The sequence below is a fragment of the Dermacentor variabilis genome, chromosome 10 (assembly GCF_050947875.1).
Source record: "Dermacentor variabilis isolate Ectoservices chromosome 10, ASM5094787v1, whole genome shotgun sequence".
Lineage (NCBI taxonomy): Eukaryota > Metazoa > Arthropoda > Arachnida > Ixodida > Ixodidae > Dermacentor > Dermacentor variabilis.
The window spans coordinates 45,677,502-45,702,189 of NC_134577.1; the positions used below are offsets into that span (position 1 = coordinate 45,677,502).

A 24,688-nucleotide genomic window follows, 5' to 3' on the forward strand; every position below is an offset into this window, starting at 1 on the left:
AGTCATATCAGTTATTACATGTACTGCACTATGAATCTTTAGGAGATGTTAAGGGAAATTTCACTGAGTTCGTCACATCCATTATTTTGTAATATCTCGTTTCGCTATAACAAAATTTTACAATTTCCTTATGCCGTTATTCATTGTATCGAGGTTCAGCCGCACATGCTGAGCCACTAACTAGCACATTGTCGCTTGTTTTGTGTCCACTGGGCAGGGCGAAGGCCTCTCCCATCGATCCCAGATTAGCCCTGCCTTAAACTAGCTGATTCGAACTTGCGCATGCAAATTTCCTAATGTCACCAGCCCACATAATTTTCTGCTGTCCTCGACTTCGCTTTCCTTCCGTTGGTACCCATTCTGTAACTCTAATGGTCCGCCAGTTATCAACCCCACTCATTACATGGCCTCCTTAGATGCATTTTTTTCTTAATGTCAACTAAAATATCGGCTATCCCCTGTTGCTCTCTGATTCGCACCGCTCTCATCCTGTGTCTTAACGTTACGCCTAAGATTTTCCGTTCGATTGTTTCGCGTGGTGCTTAACTTGTTCTCAAGGTTCTTTGCTTACCTCCAAGTTTCTAACACATATATTGGCGCCGATACAATTCAATGATTGTACACTTTTCAACGACAGGGATATGCTATTTTTCACCATTGGATAATGTGTACCGTATGCACTCCAACAGATTTTTATTCTTGTGTAAGTTTTCGTCTCGTCGTTAGGGTCACCTGTGAGTAATTGATCAAGATAAATGTACTCCTGCACAGACTCTAAAGGCTGACTGCCGATCATAAATTCTTGTTTCTTTGCCAGGCTTTTTAACATTACCTTTCTCTTCTTATTATTAATCTTCAAACCCACTCTTGCACTCAAACTGATAAAGATGTCTTATTGCATCCTCGTCATCTTCATGCAACCAGTGTGAAAAACTTGCGTAACTATATCAATCTGTATAACATGCCTGTGTCTTCTGCGCTCATGGTGCCTACACGTGAATATGCAGTTTCCTTTTGTTCGTTTTCGGTTAGCTGTGGCAGGAAAAGTTTGCAACTGTTTTCACTCTTACAGAACCACTCCTACAGAATTTATGAGGGTTGTGCTTCTGATCTGGATATTCCTGTAGGAATTAGTAAGGAAATCATGCTGTAAATTACTTTTCTTTTTTGAGGTAAACATTTCCGGTCTTACCCTGGGCATATTTTGCAAGTACTGAACACCATAAAGCACAACTGGAGGTATCATCAGCGTAAATTGAAGCATCAACCATCCTGAAAATATTACGACTTATTATTCCGTTGCCAAGTTCATCTGCATTTATAAATGTCGTCTGTAATGTAAATGCATGTAATGCACCTGTATGTAAATGTGTAAATGAGGTTCCAGAACGTACACTGGAGACTGCTAGTATATGCTTAAAAACTGGCTACAGCGCAATTAGAATGCATGACTAATTCATGAAGTCGCATCCTTAAGGCAGTGAAAATTCATACCCGTAACAGGCATTCCAGTCGGGTATTCCCGGGTCACCTTTTTATTTATGCTGACACTACAGTGATTCAAATGTGAATTTGTGTAGACCATTTGCAAAAATTAGGCCCTCATATTTACAGTATAGAATTGCTAGACCGCATATGAAATGCTTCGTTAGCTAGCTTGATGTTGAAGCTGAAGTTATAGCAGCCTAGGGTGTTGCAGCCTGCCCTGCGAACCTGGTAATCAACCCGTCTAGTACGATGGGGTCTGGAAGCTCCGTGCTGTCTTGCTGGCCAGATTTTCCAGCAGCCTGGTGTCTTGATGCCCACCCGGTGGATCCACTGACCAGCTCACCTAGCGAGCTGGTATTTCGATACAGGCCCTGCTAACACGGTGGGAGCTCTTGTGGCCGCCGAGGCATCTGATGAGAAGATCACGCGTGCGTTACGGAATCACAAGAGGTAAAAGCTTTCTTCAAGCACAATTTCTTCGTGAAAAACACAAAACAAAAGTTGGGCGAGTTCACATATGCAAGTTTAGCGCCTGTGTATACTTCGTTTTTTACTCGCTGTTTAATTTCACCCATTACTTTGTATTTAAAGATTGTCTTCAGTGCAATCACGGGAGATGTAGTCTGACTCGATATCGCGGGTTGATTTCGCATAGGCCGCCATTGGGCCAATAACAGTGCATGGGGTTGCGCGAGTCAGTGGTCACAAGTTTTCCTGAATAACTTTCGCCTTTAACGCGTGAACGCAACTCGCCCCACTTTTCCGAAGACACCAAGAATTTGATCGATAAATTCTCACTGCTCATTAACATAGGATATCCCCATGGTTTTTGGTTCCGAGAGCACGGGACGTAACCCCGGGCACAGTTCCGTTTCCTAGCGTACGAGGTAAGCGCAAGCCTTGCGACTGTTTTGAACTAATTTGTCCAGATTCGTTTATCAATCGTTTAAGTTAGTGACACCGTATGTTCATTTGCACATTGCATAATGTATGCTTAGAAATTCAGCTTTTCAGAGAAGTGAGGCCACAGGAGCGCGTCGAGGTTCTAACAAGTTATAGGCTGATGCTTTTAACCACAACAACTCATTTGGGCAAATTCGTCTCTCAGTGATGTCAGTTAGCGTGAGTGTAATTGGGTTTCCTGAGGCAGGGTTTTATGCGTCCAACTTGAGCTTTTCAGGGATATGAGGGAACAGCAGTGCGTTGAGATACGAACAGGCTATAGCTTGATGTTATTTTTGCGCGATAACTAAAATGTGCACATTCGTTTATCAATCGTTTAGGTTAGCGTAACCGTATGTTCATTAGCAGGGTGCATAATGTATGCTTAGAAGCTCAGCTTTTCAGAAAAGTGAGCGAACAGGAGCGCGTCGAGATTCTAATGGGTTATGGGCTGATGCTTTTAACCACAACAACTCATTTGGGCAAATTGGTTTTTCAGTCATGTAAGTTAGCTTTTCAGAGACATGAGTGAACAGCAGTACGTTGAGATACGAACAGGCTATAGCTTGATGTTATTTTTGCGCCATAACTAATATGTGCACGTTCGTTTATCAATCATTTAGGTTAGTGTAAACGTATGTTCATTAGCACGGTGCATAATGTATGCTTAGAAGCTCAGCTTTTCAGAAAAGTGAGCGAACAGGAGCGCGTCGAGATTCTAATGGGTTATGAGCTGATGCTTTTAACCACAACTCATTTGGGCAAATTGGTTTTTCAGTCATGTAAGCTAGCTTTTCAGAGATATGAGTGAACAGCAGTACGTTGAGATACGAACAGGCTATAGCTTGATGTTATTTTTGCGCCATAACTAATATGTGCACATTCGTTTATCAATCGTTTAGGTTAGTGTAACCGTATGTTCATTAGCACGGTGCATAATATATGCTTAGAAGCTCAGCTTCTCAGAAAAGTAAGCGAACAGGAGCGCGTCGAGATTCTAATGGGTTATGGGCTGATGCTTTTAACCACAACAACTCATTTGGGCAAATTCGTTTTTCAGTCATGTAAGTTAGCTTTTCAGAGATATGAGGGAACAGCAGTGCGTTGAGATACGAACAGGCTATAGCTTGATGTTATTTTTGCGCCATAACTAATATGTGCATGTTCGTTTATCAATCGTTTAGGTTAGTGTAACCGTATGTTCATTAGAACGGCGCATAATGTATGCTTAGAAGCTCAGCTTTTCAGAAAAGTGAGCGAACAGGAGCGCGTCGAGATTCTAATGGGTTATGGGCTGATGCTTTTAACCATAACAACTCATTTGGGCAAATTGGTTTTTCAGTCATGTAAGTTAGCTTTTCAGAGATATGAGTGAACAGCAGTACGTTGAGATACGAACAGGCTATAGCTTGATGTTATTTTTGCGCCATAACTAATATGTACATGTTCGTTTATCAATCGTTTAGGTTAGTGTAACCGTATGTTCATTAGCACGGTGCATAAGGTATGCTTAGAAGCTCAGCTTTTCAGAAAAGTGAGCGAACAGGAGCGCGTCGAGATTCTAATGGGTTATGGGCTGATGCTTTTAACCACAACAACTCATTTGGGCAAATTGGTTTTTCAGTCATGTAAGTTAGCTTTTCAGAGATATGAGTGAACAGCAGTGCGTGTAGTACGAACAGGCTATAGCTTGATGTTATTTTTGCGCCATAACTAATATGTGCATGTTCGTTTATCAATCGTTTAGGTTAGTGTCAGCATATGTTCATTTCCACGGGGCGTAAAGATTGCGTAGAAATTCAGCTTTCCAGCAGGGAACAGGAGCGCGTCGAGGTTCTAATGGGTTATAGGCTGATGCCTTTAACCACAACAACTCATTTGGGCAAATTGGTTTTTCAGTCATGTAAGTTAGCTTTTCAGAGATATGAGTGAACAGCAGTGCGTTGAAATACGAGCAGGCTATAGCTTGATGTTATTTTTGCGCCATAACTAATATGTGCATGTTCGTTTATCAATCGTTTAGGTTAGTGTCAGCATATGTTCATTTCCACGGGGCGTAAAGATTGCGTAGAAATTGAGCTTTTCAGCAGGGAACAGGAGCGCCTCGAGGTTCTAATGGGTTATATGCTGATGCTTTTAACCACAACAACTCATTTGGGCAAATTGGTTTTTCAGTCATGTAAGTTAGCTTTTCAGAGATATGAGTGAACAGCAGTGCGTTGAGATACGAACAGGCTATAGGTTGATGTTATTTTTGCGCCATAACTAATATGTGCATGTTCGTTTATCAATCGTTTAGGTTAGTGTCAGCATATGTTCATTTCCACGGGGCGTAAAGATTGCGTAGAAATTCAGCTTTCCAGCAGGGAACAGAAGCGCGTCGAGGTTCTAATGGGTTATAGGCTGATGCCTTTAACCACAACAACTCATTTGGGCAAATTGGTTTTTCAGTCATGTAAGTTAGCTTTTCAGAGATATGAGTGAACACCAGTGCGTTGAGATACGAACAGGCTATAGCTTGATGTTATTTTTGCGCCATAACTAATATGTGCATGTTCGTTTATCAATCGTTTAGGTTAGTGTCAGCATATGTTCATTTCCACGGGGCGTAAAGATTGCGTAGAAATTCAGCTTTTCAGCAGGGAACAGGAGCGCGTCGAGGTTCTAATGGGTTATAGGCTGATGCTTTTAACCACAACAATTCATTTGGGCAAATTGGTTTTTCAGTCATGTAAGTTCGCTTTTCAGAGATATGAGTGAACAGCAGTGCGTTGAGATACGAACAGGCTATAGCTTGATGTTATTTTTGCGCCATAACTAATATGTGCATGTTCGTTTATCAATCGTTTAGGTTAGTGTCAGCATATGTTCGTTTCCACGGGGCGTAAAGATTACGTAGAAATTCAGCTTTTCAGCAGGAAACAGGAGCGCGTCGAGGTTCCAATGGGTTATAGGCTGATGCCTTTAACCACAACAACTAATTTGGGCAAATTGGTTTTTCAGTCATGTAAGTTAGCTTTTCAGAGATATGAGTGAACAGCAGTGCGTTGAGATACGAACAGGCTATAGCTTGATGTTATTTTTGCGCCATAACTAATATGTGCATGTTCGTTTATCAATCGTTTAGGTTAGTGTCAGCATATGTTCATTTCCACGGGACGTAAAGGTTACGTAGAAATTCAGCTTTTCACATAAGTGAGGGAACAGGACCGCGTCGAGGTTCTAATGGGCTATAGGCTGATGCTTTAAACCACAATAACTCATTTTGGAAAATTGGTTTTTCAGTTATGTCAGTTAGCGGGAGTGTTCTTGCGTTTGCCGAGGCAGTGTTTTATGCGTCCAATTTGAGCGTTTCAGGGCTATGAGTGAACATCAATGCGTTAAGATACGCATTTATGTATATTTTTACGCGATAAGTAATATGTGCGTTTCGTTTACCGGTCTTTTAATTTAGTGTCAGCATATGTTCATTTCCACGGGGCGTAAAGAATGCGCAGAAATTCAGCTTTTCAGAGAAATGAGGGAACAGGACCGCGTCGACGTTCTAATGGGCTATAGGCTGATGCTTTAAACCACAATAACTCATTTGGGAAAATTGGTTTTTCAGTGATGTCAGTTAGCGTGAGTGTTATTGCGTTTGCTGAGGCAGTGTTTTATGAGACCAATTTGAGCTTTTCAGAGATATGAGTGAACATCAATTCGTTGAGATACAAACAAGCTACAGCCTAATGTGTTTTTACGCGATAACTTATATGTGCATGTTCGTTCATCGGTCGTTTAGGTTAGTGTCAGTATATGTTCATTTCCACGGGGCGTGAAGATTGCGTAGAAATTCAGCTTTTCAGAGAAGTGAGGGAACAGGAGCGCGTCGTGGTTCTAATTGGCTATAGGCTGATGCTTTTAACCACAACAACTCATTTGGGCAAATTGGTTTTTCAGTGATGTCAGTTAGCGTGAGTGTAATTCCGTCTGCTGAGGCAGTGTTTTATGAGACCAATTTGAGCGTTTCAGAGCTATGAGTTAACATCAATGCGTTGAGGTACGAACAGGCTATAGCTTGATGTTTTTTTACGCGAGAACTAATATGTGCATGTTCGTTGATCGGTCGTTTAGGTTAGTGTCAGTATATGTTCATTTCCACGGGGCGTGAAGATTGCGTAGAAATTCAGCTTTTCAGAGAAGTGAGGGAACAGGAGCGCGTCGTGGTTCTAATTGGCTATAGGCTGATGCTTTAAACCACAATAACTCATTTGGGCAAATTGGTTTTTCAGTGATGTCAGTTAGCGTGAGTGTTATTGCGTTTTCTGAGGCAGTGTTTTATGAGACCAATTTGAGCTTTTCAGCGATATGAGTGAACATCAATTCGTTGAGATACGAACAGGCTACAGCTTAATGCGTTTTTTACGCGATAACTAATATATGCATGTTCGTTGATCGGTCGTTTAGGTTAGTGTCAGTACATGTTCATTTCCACGGGGCGTAAAGATTGCATAGAAATTCAGCTTTTAAGAGAAATGAGGGCACAGGACCGCGTCGAGGTTCTACTGGGCTATAGGCTGATGCTTTAAACCACAATAACTCATTTGGGCAAATTGGTTTTTCAGTCATGTAAGTTAGCTTTTCAGAGATATGAGTGAACAGCAGTGCGTTGAGATACGAACAGGCTATAGCTTGATGTTATTTTTGCGCCATAACTAATATGTGCATGTTCGTTTATCAATCGTTTAGGTTAGTGTCAGCATATGTTCATTTCCACGGGGCGTAAAGATTGCGTAGAAATTCAGCTTTTCAGCAGGGAATAGAAGCGCGTCGAGGTTCTAATGGGTTATAGGCTGATGCCTTTAACCACAAGAACTCATTTGGGCCAATTGGTTTTTCAGTCATGTAAGTTAGCTTTTACGAGATATGAGTGAACAGCAGTGCGTGTAGATACGAAAAGGCTATAGCTTGATGTTATTTTTGCGCCAAAAATAATATGTGCATGTTCGTTTATCAATCGTTTAGGTTAGTGTCAGCATATGTTCATTTCCACGGGGCGTAAATATTGCGTACAAATTCAGCTTTTCAGCAGGGAACAGAAGCGCGTCGAGGTTGAAATGGGTTATAGGCTGATGCCTTTAACCACAACAACTCATTTGGGCAAATTGGTTTTTCAGTCATGTAAGTTAGCTTTTCAGAGATATGAGTGAACAGTAGTGCGTTGAGATACGAACAGGCTATAGCTTGATGTTATTTTTGCGCCATAACTAATATGTGCATGTTCGTTTATCAATCGTTTAGGTTAGTGTCAGCATATGTTCTTTTCCCCGGGGCGTACAGATTGCGTAGAAATTCAGCTTTTCAGCAGAGAACAGGAGCGCGTCGAGGTTCTAATGGCTTATAGGCTGATCCTTTAAACCACAACAACTCATTTGGGTAAATTGGTTTTTCAGTCATGGAAGTTAGCTTTTCAGAGATATGAGTGAACAGCAGTGCGTTGAGATACGAACAGGCTATAGCTTGATGTTATTTTTGCGCCATAACTAATATGTGCATGTTCGTTTATCAATCGTTTAGGTTAGTGTCAGCATATGTTCATTTCCACGGGGCGTAAAGATTGCGTAGAAATTCAGCTTTTCAGCAGGGAATAGAAGCGCGTCGAGGTTCTAATGGGTTATAGGCTGATGCCTTTAACCACAAGAACTCATTTGGGCCAATTGGTTTTTCAGTCATGTAAGTTAGCTTTTACGAGATATGAGTGAACAGCAGTGCGTGTAGATACGAACAGGCTATAGCTTGATGTTATTTTTGCGCCAAAACTAATATGTGCATGTTCGTTTATCAATCGTTTAGGTTAGTGTCAGCATATGTTCATTTCCACGGGGCGTAAATATTGCGTACAAATTCAGCTTTTCAGCAGGGAACAGGAGCGCGTCGAGGTTGTAATGGGTTATAGGCTGATGCCTTTAACCACAACAACTCATTTGGGCAAATTGGTTTTTCAGTCATGTAAGTTAGCTTTTCAGAGATATGAGTGAACAGCAGTGCGTGTAGATACGAACAGGCTATAGCTTGATGTTATTTTTGCGCCATAACTAATATGTGCATGTTCGTTTATCAATCGTTTAGGTTAGTGTCAGCATATGTTCTTTTCCACGGGGCGTACAGATTGCGTAGAAATTCAGCTTTTCAGCAGAGAACAGGAGCGCGTCGAGGTTCTAATGGCTTATAGGCTGATCCTTTAAACCACAACAACTCATTTGGGCAAATTGGTTTTTCAGTCATGTAAGTTAGCTTTTCAGAGATATGAGTGAACAGCAGTGCGTTGAGATACGAACAGGCTATAGCTTGATGTTATTTTTGCGCCATAACTAATATGTGCATGTTCGTTTATCAATCGTTTAGGTTAGTGTCAGCATATGTTCATTTCCACGGGACGTAAAGGTTACGTAGAAATTCAGCTTTTCACATAAGTGAGGGAACAGGACCGCGTCGAGGTTCTAATGGGCTATAGGCTGATGCTTTAAACCACAATAACTCATTTTGGAAAATTGGTTTTTCAGTTATGTCAGTTAGCGGGAGTGTTCTTGCGTTTGCCGAGGCAGTGTTTTATGCGTCCAATTTGAGCGTTTCAGGGCTATGAGTGAACATCAATGCGTTAAGATACGCATTTATGTATATTTTTACGCGATAAGTAATATGTGCGTTTCGTTTACCGGTCTTTTAATTTAGTGTCAGCATATGTTCATTTCCACGGGGCGTAAAGAATGCGCAGAAATTCAGCTTTTCAGAGAAATGAGGGAACAGGACCGCGTCGACGTTCTAATGGGCTATAGGCTGATGCTTTAAACCACAATAACTCATTTGGGAAAATTGGTTTTTCAGTGATGTCAGTTAGCGTGAGTGTTATTGCGTTTGCTGAGGCAGTGTTTTATGAGACCAATTTGAGCTTTTCAGAGATATGAGTGAACATCAATTCGTTGAGATACAAACAAGCTACAGCCTAATGTGTTTTTACGCGATAACTTATATGTGCATGTTCGTTCATCGGTCGTTTAGGTTAGTGTCAGTATATGTTCATTTCCACGGGGCGTGAAGATTGCGTAGAAATTCAGCTTTTCAGAGAAGTGAGGGAACAGGAGCGCGTCGTGGTTCTAATTGGCTATAGGCTGATGCTTTTAACCACAACAACTCATTTGGGCAAATTGGTTTTTCAGTGATGTCAGTTAGCGTGAGTGTAATTCCGTCTGCTGAGGCAGTGTTTTATGAGACCAATTTGAGCGTTTCAGAGCTATGAGTTAACATCAATGCGTTGAGGTACGAACAGGCTATAGCTTGATGTTTTTTTACGCGAGAACTAATATGTGCATGTTCGTTGATCGGTCGTTTAGGTTAGTGTCAGTATATGTTCATTTCCACGGGGCGTGAAGATTGCGTAGAAATTCAGCTTTTCAGAGAAGTGAGGGAACAGGAGCGCGTCGTGGTTCTAATTGGCTATAGGCTGATGCTTTAAACCACAATAACTCATTTGGGCAAATTGGTTTTTCAGTGATGTCAGTTAGCGTGAGTGTTATTGCGTTTTCTGAGGCAGTGTTTTATGAGACCAATTTGAGCTTTTCAGCGATATGAGTGAACATCAATTCGTTGAGATACGAACAGGCTACAGCTTAATGCGTTTTTTACGCGATAACTAATATATGCATGTTCGTTGATCGGTCGTTTAGGTTAGTGTCAGTACATGTTCATTTCCACGGGGCGTAAAGATTGCATAGAAATTCAGCTTTTAAGAGAAATGAGGGCACAGGACCGCGTCGAGGTTCTACTGGGCTATAGGCTGATGCTTTAAACCACAATAACTCATTTGGGCAAATTGGTTTTTCAGTCATGTAAGTTAGCTTTTCAGAGATATGAGTGAACAGCAGTGCGTTGAGATACGAACAGGCTATAGCTTGATGTTATTTTTGCGCCATAACTAATATGTGCATGTTCGTTTATCAATCGTTTAGGTTAGTGTCAGCATATGTTCATTTCCACGGGGCGTAAAGATTGCGTAGAAATTCAGCTTTTCAGCAGGGAATAGAAGCGCGTCGAGGTTCTAATGGGTTATAGGCTGATGCCTTTAACCACAAGAACTCATTTGGGCCAATTGGTTTTTCAGTCATGTAAGTTAGCTTTTACGAGATATGAGTGAACAGCAGTGCGTGTAGATACGAAAAGGCTATAGCTTGATGTTATTTTTGCGCCAAAAATAATATGTGCATGTTCGTTTATCAATCGTTTAGGTTAGTGTCAGCATATGTTCATTTCCACGGGGCGTAAATATTGCGTACAAATTCAGCTTTTCAGCAGGGAACAGAAGCGCGTCGAGGTTGTAATGGGTTATAGGCTGATGCCTTTAACCACAACAACTCATTTGGGCAAATTGGTTTTTCAGTCATGTAAGTTAGCTTTTCAGAGATATGAGTGAACAGTAGTGCGTTGAGATACGAACAGGCTATAGCTTGATGTTATTTTTGCGCCATAACTAATATGTGCATGTTCGTTTATCAATCGTTTAGGTTAGTGTCAGCATATGTTCTTTTCCCCGGGGCGTACAGATTGCGTAGAAATTCAGCTTTTCAGCAGAGAAGAGGAGCGCGTCGAGGTTCTAATGGCTTATAGGCTGATCCTTTAAACCACAACAACTCATTTGGGTAAATTGGTTTTTCAGTCATGTAAGTTAGCTTTTCAGAGATATGAGTGAACAGCAGTGCGTTGAGATACGAACAGGCTATAGCTTGATGTTATTTTTGCGCCATAACTAATATGTGCATGTTCGTTTATCAATCGTTTAGGTTAGTGTCAGCATATGTTCATTTCCACGGGACGTAAAGGTTACGTAGAAATTCAGCTTTTCACATAAGTGAGGGAACAGGACCGCGTCGAGGTTCTAATGGGCTATAGGCTGATGCTTTAAACCACAATAACTCATTTTGGAAAATTGGTTTTTCAGTGATGTCAGTTAGCGTGAGTGTTATTGCGTTTGCTGAGGCAGTGTTTTATGAGACCAATTTGAGCTTTTCAGTGATATGAGTGAACATCAATTCGTTGAGATACGAACAGGCTATAGCTTGATGTGTTTTTACGCGATAACTAATATGTGCATGTTCGTTGATCGGTCGTTTAGGTTAGTGTCAGTATATGTTCATTTCCACGGGGCGTAAAGATTGCGTAGAAATTCAGCTTTTCAGAGAAGTGAGGGAACAGGACCGCGTCGAGGTTCTAATGGGCTATAGGCTGTTGCTTTTAACCACAACAACTCATTTGGGCAAATTGGTTTTTCAGTGATGTCAGTTAGCGTGAGTGTAATTCCGTCTGCTGAGGCAGTGTTTTATAAGACCAATTTGAGCGTTTCAGAGCTATGAGTTAACATCAATGCGTTGAGGTACGAACAGGCTATAGCTTGAAGTTTTTTTACGCGAGAACTAATATGTACATGTTCGTTGATCGGTCGTTTAGGTTAGTGTCAGTATATGTTCATTTCCACGGGGCGTGAAGATTGCGTAGAAATTCAGCTTTTCAGAGAAGTGAGGGAACAGGAGCGCGTCGTGGTTCTAATTGGCTATAGGCTGATGCTTTGAACCACAATAACTCATTTGGGCAAATTGGTTTTTCAGTGATGTCAGTTAGCGTGAGTGTTATTGCGTTTTCTGAGGCAGTGTTTTATGAGACCAATTTGAGCTTTTCAGTGATATGAGTGAACATCAATTCGTTGAGATGCGAACAGGCTACAGCTTAATGCGTTTTTTACGCGATAACTAATATGTGCATGTTCGTTGATCGGTCGTTTAGGTTAGTGTCAGTATATGTTCATTTCCACGGGGCGTAGAGATTGCGTAGAAATTCAGCTTTTCAGTGAAGTGAGGGAATCCGACCGCGTCGACGTTCTAATGGGCTATAGGCTGATGCTTTAAACCACAATAACTCATTTGGGCAAATTGGTTTTTCAGTGATGTCAGTTAGCGTGAGTGTTATTGCGTTTGCTGAGGCAGTGTTTTATGAGACCAATTTGAGCTTTTCAGCGATATGAGTGAACATCAATTCGTTGAGATACGAACAGGCTACAGCTTAATGCGTTTTTTACGCGATAACTAATATGTGCATGTTCGTTGATCGGTCGTTTAGGTTAGTGTCAGTACATGTTCATTTCCACGGGGCGTAAAGATTTCGTAGAGATTCAGCTTTTCAGAGAAGTGAGGGAACAGGACCGCGTCGAGGTTCTAATGGGCTATAGGCTGATGCTTTAAACCACAATAACTCATTTGGGAAAATTGGTTTTTCAGTGATGTCAGTTAGCGTGAGTGTTATTGCGTTTGCTGAGGCAGTGTTTTATGAGACCAATTTGAGCTTTTCAGTGATATTAGTGAACATCAATTCGTTGAGATACGAACAGGCTACAGCTTAATGTGTTTTTACGCCATAACTAATATGTGCATGTTCGTTTATCAATCGTTTAGGTTAGTGTCAGTATATGTTCATTTCCACGGGGCGTAAAGATTGCGTAGAAATTCAGCTTTTCATCAGGGAACAGGAGCGCGTCGAGGTTCTAATGGGTTATAGGCTGATGCTTTTAACCACAACAACTCATTTGGGCAAATTGGTTTTTCAGTCATGTAAGTTAGCTTTTCAGAGATATGAGTGAAGTGCAGTGCATTGAGATCCGAACAGGCTATAGCTTGATGTTATTTTTGCGCCATAACTAATATGTGCATGTTCGTTTATCAATCGTTTAGGTTAGTGTCAGCATATGTTCATTTCCACGGGGCGTAAAGATTGCGTAGAAATTCAGCTTTTCAGCAGGGAACAGGAGCGCGTCGAGGTTCCAATGGGTTAGAGGCTGATGCCTTTAACCATAACAACTCATTTGGGCAAATTGGTTTTTCAGTCATGTAAGTTAGCTTTTCAGAGATATGAGTGAACAGCAGTGCGTGTAGGTACGAACAGGCTATAGCTTGATGGTATTGTTGCGCCATAACTAATATGTGCATGTTCGTTTATCGATCGTTTAGGTTAGTGTCAGCATATGTTCATTTCCACGGGGCGTAAAGATTGCGTAGAAATTCAGCTTTTCAGCAGGGAACAGGAGCGCGTCGAGGTTCTAATGGGTTATAGGCTGATGCTTTTAACCACAACAACTCATTTGGGCAAATTGGTTTTTCAGTCATGTAAGTTAGCTTTTCACAGATATGAGTGAACAACAGTGCGTTGAGATACGAACAGGCTATAGCTTGATGTTATTTTTGCGCCATAACTAATATGTGCATGTTCGTTTATCAATCCTTTAGGTTAGTGTCAGCATATGTTCATTTCCACGGGGCGTAAAGATTGCGTAGAAATTCAGCTTTTCAGCGGGGAACAGGAGCGCGTCGAGGTTCTAATGGGTTATAGGCTGATGCTTTTAACCACAACAACTTATTTGGGCAAATTGGTTTTTCAGTCATGTAAGTTAGCTTTTCAGAGATATGAGTGAACAGCAGTGCGTTGAGATACGAACAGGCTATAGCTTGATGTTATTTTTGCGCCATAACTTATATGTGCATGTTCGTTTATCAATCGTTTAGGTTAGTGTCAGCATATGTTCATTTCCACGGGGCGTAAAGATTGCGCAGAAATTCAGCTTTTCAGCAGGGAACAGGAGCACGTCGAGGTTCCAATGGGTTATAGGCTGATGCCTTTAACCACAACAACTAATTTGGGCAAATTGGCTTTTCAGTGATGTCAGTTAGCGTGAGTGTAATTCCGTCTGCTGAAGCAGTGTTTTATGAGACCAAGTTGAGCGTTTCAGAGCTATGAGTGAACATCAATGCGTTGAGGTACGAACAGGCTATAGCTTGATGTCTTTTTACGCGATAACTAATATGTGCATGTTCGTTTATCGGTCGTTTAGGTTAGTGTCAGTATATGTTCATTTCCACGGGGCGTAAAGATTGCGTAGAAATTCAGCTTTTCAGAGAAGTGAGGGAACAGGACCGCGTCGAGGTTCTAATGGGCTATAGGCTGTTGCTTTTAACCACAACAACTCATTTGGGCAAATTGGTTTTTCAGTGATGTCAGTTAGCGTGAGTGTAATTCCGTCTGCTGAGGCAGTGTTTTATAAGACCAATTTGAGCGTTTCAGAGCTATGAGTTAACATCAATGCGTTGAGGTACGAACAGGCTATAGCTTGAAGTTTTTTTACGCGAGAACTAATATGTACATGTTCGTTGATCGGTCGTTTAGGTTAGTGTCAGTATATGTTCATTTCCACGGGGCGTGAAGATTGCGTAGAAATTCAGCTTTTCAGAGAAGTGAGGGAACAGGAGCGCGTCGTGGTTCTAATTGGCTATAGGCTGATGCTTTGAACCACAATAACTCATTTGGGCAAATTGGTTTTTCAGTGATGTCAGTTAGCGTGAGTGTTATTGCGTTTTCTGAGGCAGTGTTTTATGAGACCAATTTGAGCTTTTCAGTGATATGAGTGAACATCAATTCGTTGAGATGCGAACAGGCTACAGCTTAATGCGTTTTTTACGCGATAACTAATATGTGCATGTTCGTTGATCGGTCGTTTAGGTTAGTGTCAGTATATGTTCATTTCCACGGGGCGTAGAGATTGCGTAGAAATTCAGCTTTTCAGTGAAGTGAGGGAATCCGACCGCGTCGACGTTCTAATGGGCTATAGGCTGATGCTTTAAACCACAATAACTCATTTGGGCAAATTGGTTTTTCAGTGATGTCAGTTAGCGTGAGTGTTATTGCGTTTGCTGAGGCAGTGTTTTATGAGACCAATTTGAGCTTTTCAGCGATATGAGTGAACATCAATTCGTTGAGATACGAACAGGCTACAGCTTAATGCGTTTTTTACGCGATAACTAATATGTGCATGTTCGTTGATCGGTCGTTTAGGTTAGTGTCAGTACATGTTCATTTCCACGGGGCGTAAAGATTTCGTAGAGATTCAGCTTTTCAGAGAAGTGAGGGAACAGGACCGCGTCGAGGTTCTAATGGGCTATAGGCTGATGCTTTAAACCACAATAACTCATTTGGGAAAATTGGTTTTTCAGTGATGTCAGTTAGCGTGAGTGTTATTGCGTTTGCTGAGGCAGTGTTTTATGAGACCAATTTGAGCTTTTCAGTGATATTAGTGAACATCAATTCGTTGAGATACGAACAGGCTACAGCTTAATGTGTTTTTACGCCATAACTAATATGTGCATGTTCGTTTATCAATCGTTTAGGTTAGTGTCAGTATATGTTCATTTCCACGGGGCGTAAAGATTGCGTAGAAATTCAGCTTTTCATCAGGGAACAGGAGCGCGTCGAGGTTCTAATGGGTTATAGGCTGATGCTTTTAACCACAACAACTCATTTGGGCAAATTGGTTTTTCAGTCATGTAAGTTAGCTTTTCAGAGATATGAGTGAAGTGCAGTGCATTGAGATCCGAACAGGCTATAGCTTGATGTTATTTTTGCGCCATAACTAATATGTGCATGTTCGTTTATCAATCGTTTAGGTTAGTGTCAGCATATGTTCATTTCCACGGGGCGTAAAGATTGCGTAGAAATTCAGCTTTTCAGCAGGGAACAGGAGCGCGTCGAGGTTCCAATGGGTTAGAGGCTGATGCCTTTAACCATAACAACTCATTTGGGCAAATTGGTTTTTCAGTCATGTAAGTTAGCTTTTCAGAGATATGAGTGAACAGCAGTGCGTGTAGGTACGAACAGGCTATAGCTTGATGGTATTGTTGCGCCATAACTAATATGTGCATGTTCGTTTATCGATCGTTCTGGTTAGTGTCAGCATATGTTCATTTCCACGGGGCGTAAAGATTGCGTAGAAATTCAGCTTTTCAGCAGGGAACAGGAGCGCGTCGAGGTTCTAATGGGTTATAGGCTGATGCTTTTAACCACAACAACTCATTTGGGCAAATTGGTTTTTCAGTCATGTAAGTTAGCTTTTCACAGATATGAGTGAACAACAGTGCGTTGAGATACGAACAGGCTATAGCTTGATGTTATTTTTGCGCCATAACTAATATGTGCATGTTCGTTTATCAATCCTTTAGGTTAGTGTCAGCATATGTTCATTTCCACGGGGCGTAAAGATTGCGTAGAAATTCAGCTTTTCAGCGGGGAACAGGAGCGCGTCGAGGTTCTAATGGGTTATAGGCTGATGCTTTTAACCACAACAACTTATTTGGGCAAATTGGTTTTTCAGTCATGTAAGTTAGCTTTTCAGAGATATGAGTGAACAGCAGTGCGTTGAGATACGAACAGGCTATAGCTTGATGTTATTTTTGCGCCATAACTTATATGTGCATGTTCGTTTATCAATCGTTTAGGTTAGTGTCAGCATATGTTCATTTCCACGGGGCGTAAAGATTGCGCAGAAATTCAGCTTTTCAGCAGGGAACAGGAGCACGTCGAGGTTCCAATGGGTTATAGGCTGATGCCTTTAACCACAACAACTAATTTGGGCAAATTGGCTTTTCAGTGATGTCAGTTAGCGTGAGTGTAATTCCGTCTGCTGAAGCAGTGTTTTATGAGACCAAGTTGAGCGTTTCAGAGCTATGAGTGAACATCAATGCGTTGAGGTACGAACAGGCTATAGCTTGATGTCTTTTTACGCGATAACTAATATGTGCATGTTCGTTTATCGGTCGTTTAGGTTAGTGTCAGTATATGTTCATTTCCACGGGGCGTAAAGATTGCGTAGAAATTCAACTTTTCAGAGAAGTGAGGGAACAGGACCGCATCGAGGTTCTAATGGGCTATAGGCTGATGCTTTAAACCCCAATAACTCATTTCGGCAAATTGGTTTTTCAATGATGTCAGTTAGCGTGAGTGTTATTGCGTTTGCTGAGGCAGTGTTTTATGAGACCACTTTGAGCTTTTCAGTGATATGAGTTAACATCAATTCGTTGAGATACGAACTGGCTACAGCTTAATGCGTTTTTTACGCGATAACTAATATGTGCATGTTCGTTGATCGGTCGTTTAGGTTAGTGTCAGTATATGTTCATTTCCACGGGGCGTAAAGATTGCGTAGAAATTCAGCTTTTCAGAGAAGTGAGGGAACAGGACCGCGTCGAGGTTCTAATGGGCTATAGGCTGATGCTTTAAACCACAATAACTCATTTGGGAAAATTGGTTTTTCAGTGATGTCAGTTAGCGTGAGTGTTATTGCGTTTGCTGAGGCAGTGTTTTATGAGGCCAATTTGAGCTTTTCAGTGATATGAGTGAACATCAATTCGTTGAGATACGAACAGGCTACAGCTTAATGTGTTTTTTACGCGATAACTAATATGTGCATGTTCGTTGATCGGTCGTTTAGGTTAGTGTGAGTATATGTTCATTTCCACGGGGCGTAAAGATTGCGTAGAAATTCACCTTTTCAGAGAAGTGAGGGAACAGGACCGCATCGAGGTTCTAATGGGCTATAGGCTGATGCTTTAAACCACAGTAACTCATTTGGGCAAATTGGTTTTTCAGTGATGTCAGTTAGCGTGAGTGTTATTGCGTTTGCTGAGGCAGTGTTTTATGAGACCAATTTGAGCTTTTCAGTGATATGAGTGAACATCAATTCGTTGAGATACGAACAGGCTACAGCTTAATGTGTTTTTACGCGATAACTAATATGTGCATATTCGTTGATCGGTCGTTTAGGTTAGTGTCAGTATATGTTCATTTCCACGGGGCGTAAAGATTGCGCAGAAATTCAGCTTTTCAGAGAAGTGAGGGAACAGGACCGCGTCGAGGTTCTAATGGGCTATAGGCTGTTGCTTTTAACCACAACAACTCATTTGGGAAAATTGGTTTTTCAGTGATGTCAGTTAGCGTGAGTGTAATTCCGCCTGCTGAGGCACTGTTTTATGAGACCAAATTGAGCGTTTCAGAACTATGAGTGAACATCAATGCGTTGAGGTACGAACAGGCTATAGCTTAATGCGTTTTTTACGCGATAACTAATATGTGCATGTTCGTTGATCGGTCGTTTAGGTTAGTGTCAGTACATGTTCATTTCCACGGGGCGTAAAGATTGCGTAGAAATTCAGCTTTTCAGAGAAGTGAGGGAACAGGACCGCGTCGAGGTTCTAATGGGCTATAGGCTGATGCTTTAAACCACAATAACTCATTTGGGAAAATTGGTTTTTCAGTGATGTCAGTTAGCGTGAGTGTTATTGCGTTTGCTGAGGCAGTGTTTTATGAGACCAATTTGAGCTTTTCAGTGATATGAGTGAACATCAATGCGTTGAGGTACGAACAGGCTATAGCTTGATTTTTTTCACGCAAGAACTAATATGTGCATGTTCGTTGATCGGTCGTTTAGGTTAGTGTCAGTATATGTTCATTTCCACGGGGCGTAAAGATTGCGTAGAAATTCACCTTTTCAGAGAAGTGAGGGAACAGGACCGCGTCGAGGTTCTAATGGGCTATAGGCTGTTGCTTTTAACCACAACAACTCATTTGGGCAAATTGGTTTTTCAGTGATGTCAGTTAGCGTGAGTGTAATTCCGTCTGCTGAGGCAGTGTTTTATGAGACCAATTTGAGCGTTTCAGAGCTATGAGTGAACATCAATGCGTTGAGGTACGAACAGGCTATAGCTTGATTTTTTTCACGCAAGAACTAATATGTGCATGTTCGTTGATCGGTCGTTTAGGTTAGTGTCAGTATATGTTCATTTCCACGGGGCGTAAAGATTGCGTAGAAATTCAGCTTTTCAGAGAAGTGAGGGAACAGGACCGCGTCGAGGTTCTAATGGGCTATAGGCTGATGCTTTAAACCGCAATAACTCATTTGGGCAAATTGGTTTTTCAGTGATGTCAGTTAGCGTGAGTGTTATTGCGTTTGCTGAGGCAGTGTTTTATGAGACCAATTTGAGCTTTTCAGTGATATGAGTGAACATCAATTCGTTGAGATACGAACAGGCTACAGCTTAATGCGTTTTTTACGCGATAACTAATATGTGCATGTTCGTTGATCGGTCGTTTAGGTTAGTGTCAGTACATGTTCATTTCCACGGGGCGCAAAGATTGCGTAGAAATTCAGCTTTTCAGAGAAGTGAGGGAACAGGACCGCGTCGAGGTTCTAATGGGCTATAGGCTGATTCTTTAAACCATAATAACTCATTTGGGAAAATTGGTTTTGCAGTGATGTCAGTTAGCGTGAGTGTTATTGCGTTTGCTGAAGCAGTGTTTCATGAGACCAATTTGAGCTTTTCAGTGATATGAGTGAACACCAATTCGTTGAGATACGAACAGGCTACAGCTTAATGTGTTTTTTACGCGATAACTAATATGTGCATGTTCGTTGATCGGTCGTTTAGGTTAGTGTCAGTATATGTTCATTTCCACGGGGCGTAAAGATTGCGTAGTAATTCAGCTTTTCGGAGAAGTGAGGGAACAGGACCGCGTCGAGGTTCTAATGGGCTATAGGCTGATGCTTTAAACCCCAATAACTCATTTCGGGAAATTGGTTTTTCAGTGATGTCAGTTAGCGTGAGTGTTATTGCGTTTGCTGAGGCAGTGTTTTATGAGACCACTTTGAGCTTTTCAGTGATATGAGTGAACATCAATTCGTTGAGATACGAACAGGCTACAGCTTAATGCGTTTTTTACGCGATAACTTATATGTGCATGTTCGTTGATCGGTCGTTTAGGTTAGTGTCAGTATATGTTCATTTCCGCGGGGCGTAAAGATTGCGTAGAAATTCAGCTTTTCAGAGAAGTGAGGGAACAGGACCGCGTCGAGGTTCTAATGGGCTATAGGCTGTTGCTTTTAACCACAACAACTCATTTGGGCAAATTGGTTTCTCAGTGATGTCAGTTAGCGTGAGTGTAATTCCGTGTGCTGAGGCAGTGTTTTATGAGACCAATTTGAGCGTTTCAGAGCTATGAGTGAACATCAATGCGTTGAGGTACGAACAGGCTATAGCTTGATGTTTTTTTACGCGAGAACTAATATATGCATGTTCGTTGATCGGTCGTTTAGGTTAGTGTCAGTATATGTTCATTTCCACGGGGCGTAAAGATTGCGTATAAATTCAGCTTTTCAGAGAAGTGAGGGAACAGGACCGCGTCGAGGTTCTAATGGGCTATAGGCTGATGCTTTAAACCACAATAACTCATTTTGGAAAATTGGTTTTTCAGTGATGTCAGTTAGCGTGAGTGTTATTGCGTTTGCTGAGGCAGTGTTTTATGAGACCAATTTGAGCTTTTCAGTGATATGAGTGAACATCAATTCGTTGAGATACGAACAGGCTACAGCTTAATGTGTTTTTTACGCGATAACTAATATGTGCATGTTCGTTGATCGGTCGTTTAGGTTAGTGTCAGTATATGTTCATTTCCACGGGGCGTAAAGATTGCGTAGAAATTCAGCTTTTCAGAGAAGTGAGGGAACAGGACCGCGTCGAGGTTCTAATGGGCTATAGGCTGATGCTTTAAACCATAATAACTTATTTGGGAAAATTGGTTTTTCAGTGATGTCAGTTAGCGTGAGTGTTATTATGTTTGCTGAGGCAGTGTTTTATGATACCAATTTGAGCTTTTCAGTGATATGAGTGAACATCAATTCGTTGAGATACGAACAGGCCACACCTTAATGTGTTTTTTACGCGATAACTAATATGTGCATGTTCGTTTATCGGTCGTTCAGGTTAGTGTCAGCGTATGTTCATTTCCACGGGGCGTAAAGAGTGCGTAGAAATTCAGCTTTTGAGAGAAGTGATGGAACAGGAGCGCGTCGAGGTTCTAATTGGCTATAGGCTGTTGCTTTTAACCACAACATCTCATTTGGGCAAATTGGTTTTTCAGTGATGTCATTTAGCGTGAGTGTAATTGCGTCTCCTGAGGCAGTGTTTTATAAGACCAATTTGAGCGTTTCAGAGCTATGACTGAACATCAATGCGTTGAGGTACGAACAGGCTATAGTTTAATGCGTTTTTTACGCGATAACTAATATGTGCATGTGCGTTGATCGGTCGTTTAGGTTAGTGTCAGTACGTGTTCATTTCCACGGGGCGTAAAGATTGCGTAGAAATTCAGCTTTTCAGAGAAGTGAGGGAACAGGAGCGCGTCGAGGTTCTAATGGGCTATAGGCTGATGCTTTAAACCCCAATAACTCATTTCGGCAAATTGGTTTTTCAATGATGTCAGTTAGCGTGAGTGTTATTGCGTTTGCTGAGGCAGTGTTTTATGAGACCACTTTGAGCTTTTCAGTGATATGAGTTAACATCAATTCGTTGAGATACGAACTGGCTACAGCTTAATGCGTTTTTTACGCGATAACTAATATGTGCATGTTCGTTGATCGGTCGTTTAGGTTAGTGTCAGTATATGTTCATTTCCACGGGGCGTAAAGATTGCGTAGAAATTCAGCTTTTCAGAGAAGTGAGGGAACAGGACCGCGTCGAGGTTCTAATGGGCTATAGGCTGATGCTTTAAACCATAATAACTCATTTGGGAAAATTGGTTTTTCAGTGATGTCAGTTAGCGTGAGTGTTATTGCGTATGCTGAGGCAGTGTTTTATGAGACCAATTTGAGCTTTTCAGTGATATGAGTGAACATCAATTCGTTGAGATACGAACAGGCTACAGCTTAATGCGTTTTTTGCGCGATAACTAATATGTGCATGTTCGTTGATCGGTCGTTTAGGTTAGTGTCAGTACATGTTCATTTCCACGGGGCGTAAAGATTGCGTAGAAATTCAGCTTTTCAGAGAAGTGAGGGAACAGGACCGCGTCGAGGTTCTAATGGGCTATAGGCTGATGCTTTAAACCCCAATAACTCATTTCGGCAAATTGGTTTTTCAATGATGTCAGTTAGCGTGGGTGTTATTGCGTTTGCTGAGGCAGTGTTTTATGAGACCACTTTGAGCTTTTCAGTGATATGAGTTAACATAAATTCGTTGAGATACGAACTGGCTACAGCTTAATGCGTTTTTTACGCGATAACTAATATGTGCATGTTCGTTGATCGGTCGTTTAGGTTAGTGTCAGTATATGTTCATTTCCACGGGGCGTAAAGATTGCGTAGAAATTCAGCTTTTCAGAGAAGTGAGGGAACAGGACCGCGTCGAGGTTGTAATGGGCTATAGGCTGATGCTTTAAACCATAATAACTCATTTGGGAAAATTGGTTTTTCAGTGATGTCAGTTAGCGTGAGTGTTATTGCGTTTGCTGAGGCAGTGTTTTATGAGACCAATTTGAGCTTTTCAGTGATATGAGTGAACATCAATTCGTTGAGATACGAACAGGCTACAGCTTAATGCGTTTTTTGCGCGATAACTAATATGTGCATGTTCGTTGATCGGTCGTTTAGGTTAGTGTCAGTATATGTTCATTTGTCAGTATTTGTTCATTCGGCGCTGTTAGGAAAAGTGATAAAGAGGTCGCGTTAATATTCTATAGGGCTAGAGGCTTCTCCTTTTTACGTGGTAAATTATTTTTGGAAATTCGTTTCTTAGTCGAGTAAATAGTTGTCTCAGAAAGTGACTTTCAGGTGGGATTGATCTATGCGTTGAATCTGAGCTGTTAGTGATAGCGATAGAACACATTGGCGCTAATATTCTAAAAGGCTAATGCGTTCTGCTCCTAACGGGGAAACTAATTTGCGCAAATTCGTTTTTTCATCGCTTAAATAATTGTTTCAAAAGGGGACCTGAGGGTAGGAATGATCTATGCGTTGATTCGGCGCTGTTAGGAAAAGGGATAGAGGTCGCGTTAATATTCTATAGGGCTAGAGGCTTCTCCTTTTTACGTGGTAAATTATTTTTGGAAATACGTTTGTTAGTCGAGTAAATAGTTGTCTCAGAAAGTGACTTTCAGGTGGGATTGATCTATGCGTTGAATCTGAGCTGTTAGTGATACCGATAGAACACATTGGCGCTAATATTCTAAAAGGCTAATGCGTTCTGCTCCTAACGGGGAAACTAATTTGCGCAAATTCGTTTTTTCATCGCTTAAATAATTGTTTCAAAAAGGGACCTGAGGGTAGGAATGATCTATGCGTTCATTCGGCGCTGTTCGGAAAAGTGATAGAGGTCGCATTAATATTCTATAGGGCTAGAGGCTTCTCCTTTTTACGTGGCAAATTATTTTTGGAAATTCGTTTGTTAGTCGAGTAAATAGTTGACCCAGAAAGTGACTTTCAGGTGGGATTGATCTATGCGTTGAAACGGAGCTGTTAGGAAGAGCGATAGAACACATTGGCGCTAATATTCTAAAGGGCTAATGCGTTCTGCTCCTAACAGGGAAACTAACTTGCGGAAATTCGTTTTTTCATCGCTTAAATAATTGTTTGAAAAAGGGACCTGAGGGTAGGAATGATCTATGCGTTGATTCGGCGCTGTTGGGTAAAGTGATAGAGTTCGCGTTAATATTCTATAGGGCTAGAGGCTTCTCCTTTTTACATGGCAAATATTTTTTTGGAATTCGTTTGTTAGTCGAGTAAATAGTTGACCCAGAAAGTGACTTTCAGGTGGGATTGATCTATGCGTTGAAACGGAGCTGTTAGGAAGAGCGATAGAACACATTGGCGCTAATATTCTAAAGGGCTAATGCGTTCTGCTCCTAACAGGGAAACTAACTTGCGGAAATTCGTTTTTTTATCGCTTAAATAATAGTTTGAAAAAGGGACATAGGGTAGGAATGATCTATGCGTTGATTCGGCGCTGTTAGGAAAAGAGATAGAGGGCGCATTCATATTCTATAGGGCTAGAGGCTTCTCCTTTTTACGTGGCAAATTATTTTTTGGAATTCGTTTGTTAGTCGAGTAAATAGTTGTCTCAGAAAGTGACTTTCAGGTGGGATTGATCTATGCGTTAAATCTGAACTGTTAGGAAAAGCGATAGAACACATTGGCGCTAATATTCTTACGGGCTAATGCGTTCTGCTCCTAACGGGGAAACTAATTTGCGCAAATTCGTTTTTTCATCGCTTAAATAATTGTTTGAAAAAGGGACCTGAGGGTAGGAATGATCTATGCGTTGATTCGGCGCTGTTCGGAAAAGTGATAGAGGTCGCATTAATATTCTATAGGGCTAGAGGCTTCTCCTTTTTACGTGGTAAATTATTTTTGGAAATTCGTTTGTTAGTCGAGTGAATAGTTGTCTCAGAAAGTGACTTTCAGGTGGGATTGATCTATGCGTTGAAACGGAGCTCTTAGGAAAAGCGATAGAACACATTGGCGCTAATATTCTAAAGGGGTAATTCGTTCTACTTCTAACGGGGAAACTCATTTGCGCAAATTCGTTCATTC

General features: G+C 41.3%; 1 protein-coding gene across 4 annotated transcripts in view; it reads left to right on the top strand.

Moving 5' to 3' along the window:
- LOC142560456 (uncharacterized) overlaps positions 1 to 24,688 on the top strand; it is a 93,872-nt gene that overhangs the window by 30,325 nt on the left and 38,859 nt on the right. The window contains exon 3 of one of the 4 annotated variants that reach the window (XM_075672581.1): positions 1,700 to 1,938. The exons of the other annotated variants lie outside the window; for them this stretch is intronic. The gene's annotated coding sequence lies outside the window, so the exon portion shown is untranslated. The remainder of the gene's footprint in view (positions 1 to 1,699; positions 1,939 to 24,688) is intronic. 4 annotated transcript variants of the gene reach the window in all.